This window comes from Lactuca virosa, chromosome 7, assembly GCF_052849685.1.
Source record: "Lactuca virosa cultivar CGN04683 chromosome 7, Lactuca_virosa_CGN04683_v6, whole genome shotgun sequence".
Taxonomy (NCBI): domain Eukaryota; kingdom Viridiplantae; phylum Streptophyta; class Magnoliopsida; order Asterales; family Asteraceae; genus Lactuca; species Lactuca virosa.
This window is the reverse complement of record NC_136432.1, coordinates 35,267,341-35,274,596: the sequence shown is the minus strand read 5'-3', so window position 1 is coordinate 35,274,596 and position 7,256 is coordinate 35,267,341. Positions and strand designations below refer to the sequence as shown.

Genomic DNA, 7,256 nt, shown 5'->3' with positions numbered 1-7,256 from the left:
ACGGTTAAGTTATTTTAAGGGAGACTTTTATGTCAACATGCACTTAGTGTATCTATCTCACATCACATTGGTATGACAGAGTCTCTTATGTCTTTGTATGTTGGAGTCTCACCTCTTCTCTCTCAATCTCTCTACAAGGTTTTTTAAAGAGACAATCTTGGACTCCACATATATCTTACACATACAAATGTGTATTACAAAAAACTGTTACCAAGATCACAACATATAATATATTAGTTTTGATTGGGAGCCAAGTCACCTAATTACAAATCATACATATATAACAAATAGATGTGTTATCTCAATTACTTGCTATCGCCCTTCCATCATGGATATACTGACTGTATTTCTAGAACACATGTTTTTGAATTCCTCACCAATGTCATTGATACTAGACAACCTTTGTAAAGTAAATAATGGCATTTTTGGCTCTGGGAGATGAGTTTCACTGCATAACATAGACTCTGCTTCTGACATTGTTGGCCTATCCTCAGCAATATCCTGAACACAAAGAAGTCCCACGTGTATGCTTCTCAAACCCTGTGACACACAACTTGACTCTCCTAATGTCTCATCTATCAATTCTACTCCTAGCCCTTCATTCCATGACTTCCATGCCTGAAATGTATGTGTCAGGAATAAACCAGAATAATCACACACAAACATAGAGTGTTTTGCATGGTTCGATCAATGTGATTTACGTCCACACAAAAAATAGTATTCTTATTCACTAGCTTGAAACCGATATTATAATATAAATAAAACCTTAGAGCCGTTATATATAGTTAAAGTACAAACGTAAACCCCAAATAGAACCGGGTCCGGCCCATCTACAACTCTCAAGTCACATTTAACAGGATGTCTTCTGTTATATGTAAATGGGAGAAGTTATGTGGTATGGTTTTGTGAGTGGAATTTTATACTTACGCGTGCGAGTGGATAGATTTGTTCGTGATGTATGAATTCAGTATTCCTTTTACCACTTATAATCTCCAATAGCATTACTCCATAACTAAATACGTCCGATTTCTCTGAAAATACTCCTCTCATCGCGTATTCAGGAGACATATAGCCACTGCATTTCATCATGAAAAGCCTATTGTTAGAGTATTCTCATGCAAGAATCAGAATTCTACATGGGAAATGAACGATTCTCACTATGTTCCAACAATCCTACGAGTATTTGCTAGCTCTTGTGTCATTTGAAAAGTACGTGCCAATCCAAAGTCTGATATCTTGGGATTCATTTTGTCATCAAGTAGAATATTGCTACATTTCAAATCCCTGTGTATGATCCTTAAACTAGAATCCCGATGGAGATAAACAAGTCCACGACCAATTCCCTGAATGATGTTGAAACGAGTCGCCCAATCAAGTTGCATACGTTTCTTTGGATCTATTTCATACAATAATATAAGTTATTTCTAAATTATGACGATTTTACAAGCGAAAATGAAAAGTATTGATCAATTCAAACTCACCAAATAGAAAGGTGTCTAAGCTTTTGTTTATCATGTACTCATAAAATCAACAATCTCTCTTTCCCTTCAAAGCAGCAACCCAAAAGTTTAACAAGATTCCTGTGTTGGAGCTTAGAAATCAACACGATTTCATTCTGAAACTCTTCAATTCCTTGTCCAGAGTGACCTGACAGCCTTTTCACAGCTATCTGCTGTCCATCATCTAACATTCCCTATTTTAAATTTTTATATTAGCTTCTTGGAATATATGTAACAGAAAGAAGTTTGTAAATACTAGATTCTTACCTTATAAACTGCCCCAAATCCTCCTTCACCAAGTTTATTTCTGTAGCTGAAGTTGTCAGTGGCAGTTATAATTTGTTCAAACTTATATATAGGCAATTCAAATGACTCCTTGCTAAGATCATCTTCTTCTTGTCTGTCCCCCAAAACAATTTGATCCTCCGAATTGAAGTGATTCAACTTCGTTTTCTTTCCTACAAAGATACATTTTTTACACATATGGATCATGAAGAGTATTTGGATGATTATAAGACATATTTTCTTACCTTTCTTATATGTCCTACACTTGTATAAACAAAAAACGAAGCCACCTAAGAAGAGCAAACCACCTATGGCTGTGAGACTTATAGCAACTGCTGCTCCTTTTGTATCTTCACCTATAAACTTGTGTTAGCCTTATGAAAATTAAACTGTCTATAATTATGATCTAAACAAGAATTTTCATTTACCTGATTCCTCAAAAACAAGGCGCAAGAAAAGATCCTCCCCACCAAATGAAAACTGTTGGATATCAATGAGGTCTTTTGTCCAAATCATACAGTGAATTCCTTCCACAAATGTATACGCCTTACAAGAGCAGTTACCCAAACACCAGCTTCCACATTCTTCACTATCCCTGTATGGAAAGTATTCATGATAATCCGTGTTAAGATTTATGGAGTCATGAACAAATTGACAAGTTCCTAAAAGTTCAAGAGCCATAAATGTAACTTAGCAAATTAAACAATTTAATTGTATTGTTTAATGGAAAGATGGACGGTGGTTCAATTATTTAATATTGAATGGACGCACATTTTAAGTGGAATAGTTTTGGACGGCATATATTTCAATTCAAATATGGCGGCTCAATTTCATGTGCAAATTGTGGCTCACAAACATATATATATATATATATATATATATATATATATATATATATATATATATATATATATATATATATATATATATATATATATATATGTATGTATTGCAAGAAGAAAGTGTGCAGCAGCGTAGCGCAGAACAACAAAAGTGTCGAGTGATATTACCATTTGTAATCTTATAGTGAGTTAATATAAAATCTAGTTGCGCCCGTGGACGTAGGATTTACACCGAATCCGAACCACGTAAAATCCTTGTGTTCCTTCTTGCTTTATTTTCTCGTTTCGTTTGTGTGTGTGATAGTGTTTCCGCTGCGTGTACCCTGTCTCAATTCCTAACAACTGGTATCAAAGCCTGGTTAGCGAGGTTTTGGAGGGTACGATCGTTTTTTTTATCACGCACGAGTGTACCTGATTTGTATCTTGTTTGTCGTAATGGCTGAAGACAAGATTATAATCGAAAGGTTCAATGGTTCTGATTTTAGCTGGTGGAAAATGCAATTAGAAGCATTGCTATGTCAGAAAGACTTGGACATGGTACTCGGAGACAAACCGGAGAAAATGGAAAAAGCTGCTGAAGATGCGTGGAACTCAAAGGACAAGAAAGCCAAGGCGGTTATTACATTGTCGTTGACAAAGAGCGTTGCTTTCAACATCATGAATGAAACCACGGCACATGGTATGATGGAGGCTCTATCAAATATATATGAGAAACCATCGGCGGCTAACAAGGTGTTCTTGATGAAGGAGCTGTTCACTACAAGGATGAATGAGGAAGGCTCAGTTACGGTTCACATTAACAATCTAAATTCAATTCTGTCCAGATTATCATCTGTGGGAATTAAATTTGATAATGAGACTCAAGCTTCGCTGCTAATAGCTTCTCTACCTGATAGCTGGTCCGGAACAGTTACTGCTGTTACAAGTTCCGTGGGGACCAGTGGTATGACTTTTGAAGGGGTTAGAGATTTGGTTCTAGGCGAGGATATCAGACGCAAGAATCAAGGTGGATCTTCCTCTTCTGAGTTATTAAATGTCGGAAGAGGTAGAGGGAATAGCAGGAATAGTGGAAGCAGTGGGAGTCGGGGAAGAAGTTCATCTAGAACTAAGAAGAATGTGAAGTGCTGGAACTGCCAGGAGGTGGGACATGTTAAGAGTCAATGTCCAAAGAAAGAATTGAACATTACCGGTGCTGAGAGTGTGTCTGAGGATGATGCATTGATACTCAGTATGGAAAGTTCTGTAGACTCTTGGGTCATGGATTCAGGGGCTTCGTTTCACGTCATGGACAACGGGGAAACGATGGTGAATTTGAAAGAAGGAGATTTTGGAAAGGTACGTTTGGCAAATGACGAGATGCTTCAGGTAACGGGCATGGGAGATATTGATTTGGTTACTTCATTAGGAACTACATGGAGCCTGAAGGATGTCAGGGTGATTCCGGAGCTGAAGAAGAAATTGATTTCTGTTGGTCAGCTGGATAAACAAGGACTGGAAGTAAGGTTTGGTAGTGGTAAATGGAGGGTGGTCAATGGTGATCTGGTGATTGCTCGTGGTATAAAGTGTGGGTCATTGTATATGGTTGAGGTACCTGCTGAGGGAAGTATGACCATCCCTGTTAAGCAAGACAAAATCTGGTTCGCTAAATCTACGGCTAAGAGAGTTCATTTTGCAAACATGAATTCTGGAGCCAAGGGGATGTTAGCTGAACGAGTCGGAAAGTCTAAACCAGTCAGGAGATTCTGTGACAGTGGGAGTACGGGGCGTGTTCCGGGTACAGTTACAAAGAGCCGTTGGGTTTTGAAGACTCAGACTGAAAAATTCTCTCCTGTTGAATGTTTGCAAAGTTGGGAGAGTGTTAGTGGTCATCGGTGTATCTCTGGATCTGGTGGAGTGTCCAAACCGGTTGAGACAGAGGATGAGTTGGTGGCGGGATTAGCCACGGCTGAGTTGGAGCTAGTGGGAGCTTCAACTGGCCCTTCTAGAAATTGATGATGAGGGGCGGCTGCAACTAGAGAAATCAGACTAAGTTTTAGCTTGTTCTTTGGAACTGGAAGCTTGAAGGACTTGGTTGTTTTTTAAGATTACTGGAGTAATTAAGAGTTGGATGGCGGAGAAAGACTAATTTGTTCAAGCCTTCAAGTGGGAGATTGTTAAGATTTATGGAGTTATGAACAAATTGACAAGTTCCTAAAAGTTCAAGGGCCATAAATGTAACTTAGCAAATTAAACAATTTAATTGTATTGTTTAATGGAAAGATGGACGGTGGTTCAATTATTTAATATTGAATGGACGCACATTTTAGGTGGAATAGTTTTGGACGGCATATATTCCAATTCAAATATGGCGGCTCAATTTCATGTGCAAATTGCGGCTCACAAACATATATATATATATATATATATATATATATATATATATATATATATATATATATATATATATATATATATATATATATGTATGTATTGCAAGAAGAAAGTGTGCAGCAGCGTAGCGCAGAACAACAAAAGTGCCGAGTGATATTACCATTTGTAATCTTATAGTGAGTTAATATAAAATCTAGTTGCGCCCGTGGACGTAGGATTTACACCGAATCCGAACCACGTAAAATCCTTGTGTTCCTTCTTGCTTTATTTTCTCGTTTCGTTTGTGTGTGTGATAGTGTTTCCGCTGCGTGTACCCTGTCTCAATTCCTAACAATCCGGAAGCTTAATCCCTTTTATTACCTGAAAGTTATCTGGTTCACTCTTACTTTCATTCTTCTCACATAAAAGTTCATTTCGCCTCACACAACCCCTTGTCCAGTTACTTTTCCTCCATTCATCATCCGACCATGGTACAAACCCTCTTAAGCAATCACAAATAGGAAACTTTTTGTCTGTACAAATTGAAAAAACACCACAAACTCCATAAACATCACAAGGATTCGCTGGTGCTTCCCAAGTAAAATCCCAAACGTTATGAACATCATCTATGTAATTATACTGTAACACACCATCATGTCTTAAATAAAGCCATCTAATATCAGATGAGTTATAATTGTTAATGGTGAGGAAAGCTCCTCCTTGTGAGTTCTCAGGCATGATAGTCATTTGATTTGGGTACCTAGTCTCCTGCTCTGGTATACCTATAAACTTCCCTCCATCCCAGGGCCCACCTCTCCAATACGCCTTTGAACCATGCCATATGAAAGCTTGTGGTGGCTGATCTTTTGAAAGTCCAACAACAAAATCTCCAGGATTTGGATCGTTTTCACTCTTCCATGATGTCATTAGATCTTTTCCAGATGTTCCAAGCCTCATGACTGGTAATAGAGTGTTACCAGGATAGTCAAAACTCGCGCACAAAGTCAACCCTGAGATGGTATCGTTAAGAGCAAAACATCCTGCGTCTGTAAGCTTTGCGGTTGTTTTGTTTGACTGGACACGTATGCTTGTTGACCACACGGTGTTTTGGACACCATCTAGCTAGGATTCTCAGGTTCCCATTGTTGTCAATTGTTAGGGTGGAATTAGTGTCAGAAACTGAGAGTGGATTTTGTCTGTTTGCAATCCATATAAATTTTTTTGGAGGGACGTTTTTGAACCATATACCAAGATATAGGTTACTGGAATTACCTGGACTGAAGAACCCTAGCTCAAAGATTTGATTGGAAGAGACAAGAGTCTGCTCTAATGAGATTGGACTATCTTTAGTCAATATATCAGTAGACTTGCAGTGTTGTAGTGAAATAATCAGGATATACATGCATGTAATGCATAAAAAGTTTACAAAAGTGGCTCTTCTAATAGCCATATCCTTTTGCACATTAAGTCTTTAGAATTTGAAAAATTCACAATCTATCAGTTTAGCATGATGATCACATTTAATCTAAAGCCAAGTCTTTCCTTTGTAGGTCGGTGCTCTTTTCATATTGTGATAAAGATAAACACTTGACTTTTTTCTGATCAAAATGTGATTTTTCACAATATGACATGGTCGCTTCTTTTAAAGAACTCACGACTAATATCCTGATAGCTATACTTTATCTACTTTAATGTCAACCACAATATATAAAAAAGTGATATTGTACTGAGGGTTAGTAGTACAATTAATCATAGATCCAGTCAAAACCACATAAAGTCAACATGATGAAAGTAAACATTGTTTTGATCCTCTCCCTGCTATTGATCTTGAATTTATTGGTTAAAATCATAAATCATAGCATAAGATATTACATGTTGCAAGGCACTAACTCTTGTATTAATGTAGGTTAGTCACATTAGTATCAGTTGTGCTCATCATCGAAGAAACTATATGTTTGGTTGGATGGAATGGAATGGACTAGGTAATGAACGAATCATTAAATTCCATAATCATGTTTGTTTAGTTGTCGGATTGGAATGAATTATTTTTATTTATATGTTAATACAATGTATATTTTTTAACTCTATTATCATGTAATTACAATTAATGAAATAGTCATTATATTTCATGATCAAGTCATGATAAAAACATAAATTTTCCAGATATTTTTGAAAAATAAAATGTAATTTAATTAAAATCATGAAATGTAAAAAAGGAAAAGAAAAAAAGATCAGTTTCTTTAAAATGACAAAATAAAAATGGGTTATCATGCGATTTTCA

The 7,256-nt window shown here is 36.8% G+C and overlaps 1 pseudogene; it reads right to left on the bottom strand.

The window, feature by feature from the left end:
* Positions 1 to 312: 312 nt before the first annotated feature.
* Positions 313 to 6,425, bottom strand: LOC145124404 (G-type lectin S-receptor-like serine/threonine-protein kinase At1g61550; annotated as a pseudogene).
* Positions 6,426 to 7,256: the final 831 nt, after the last annotated feature.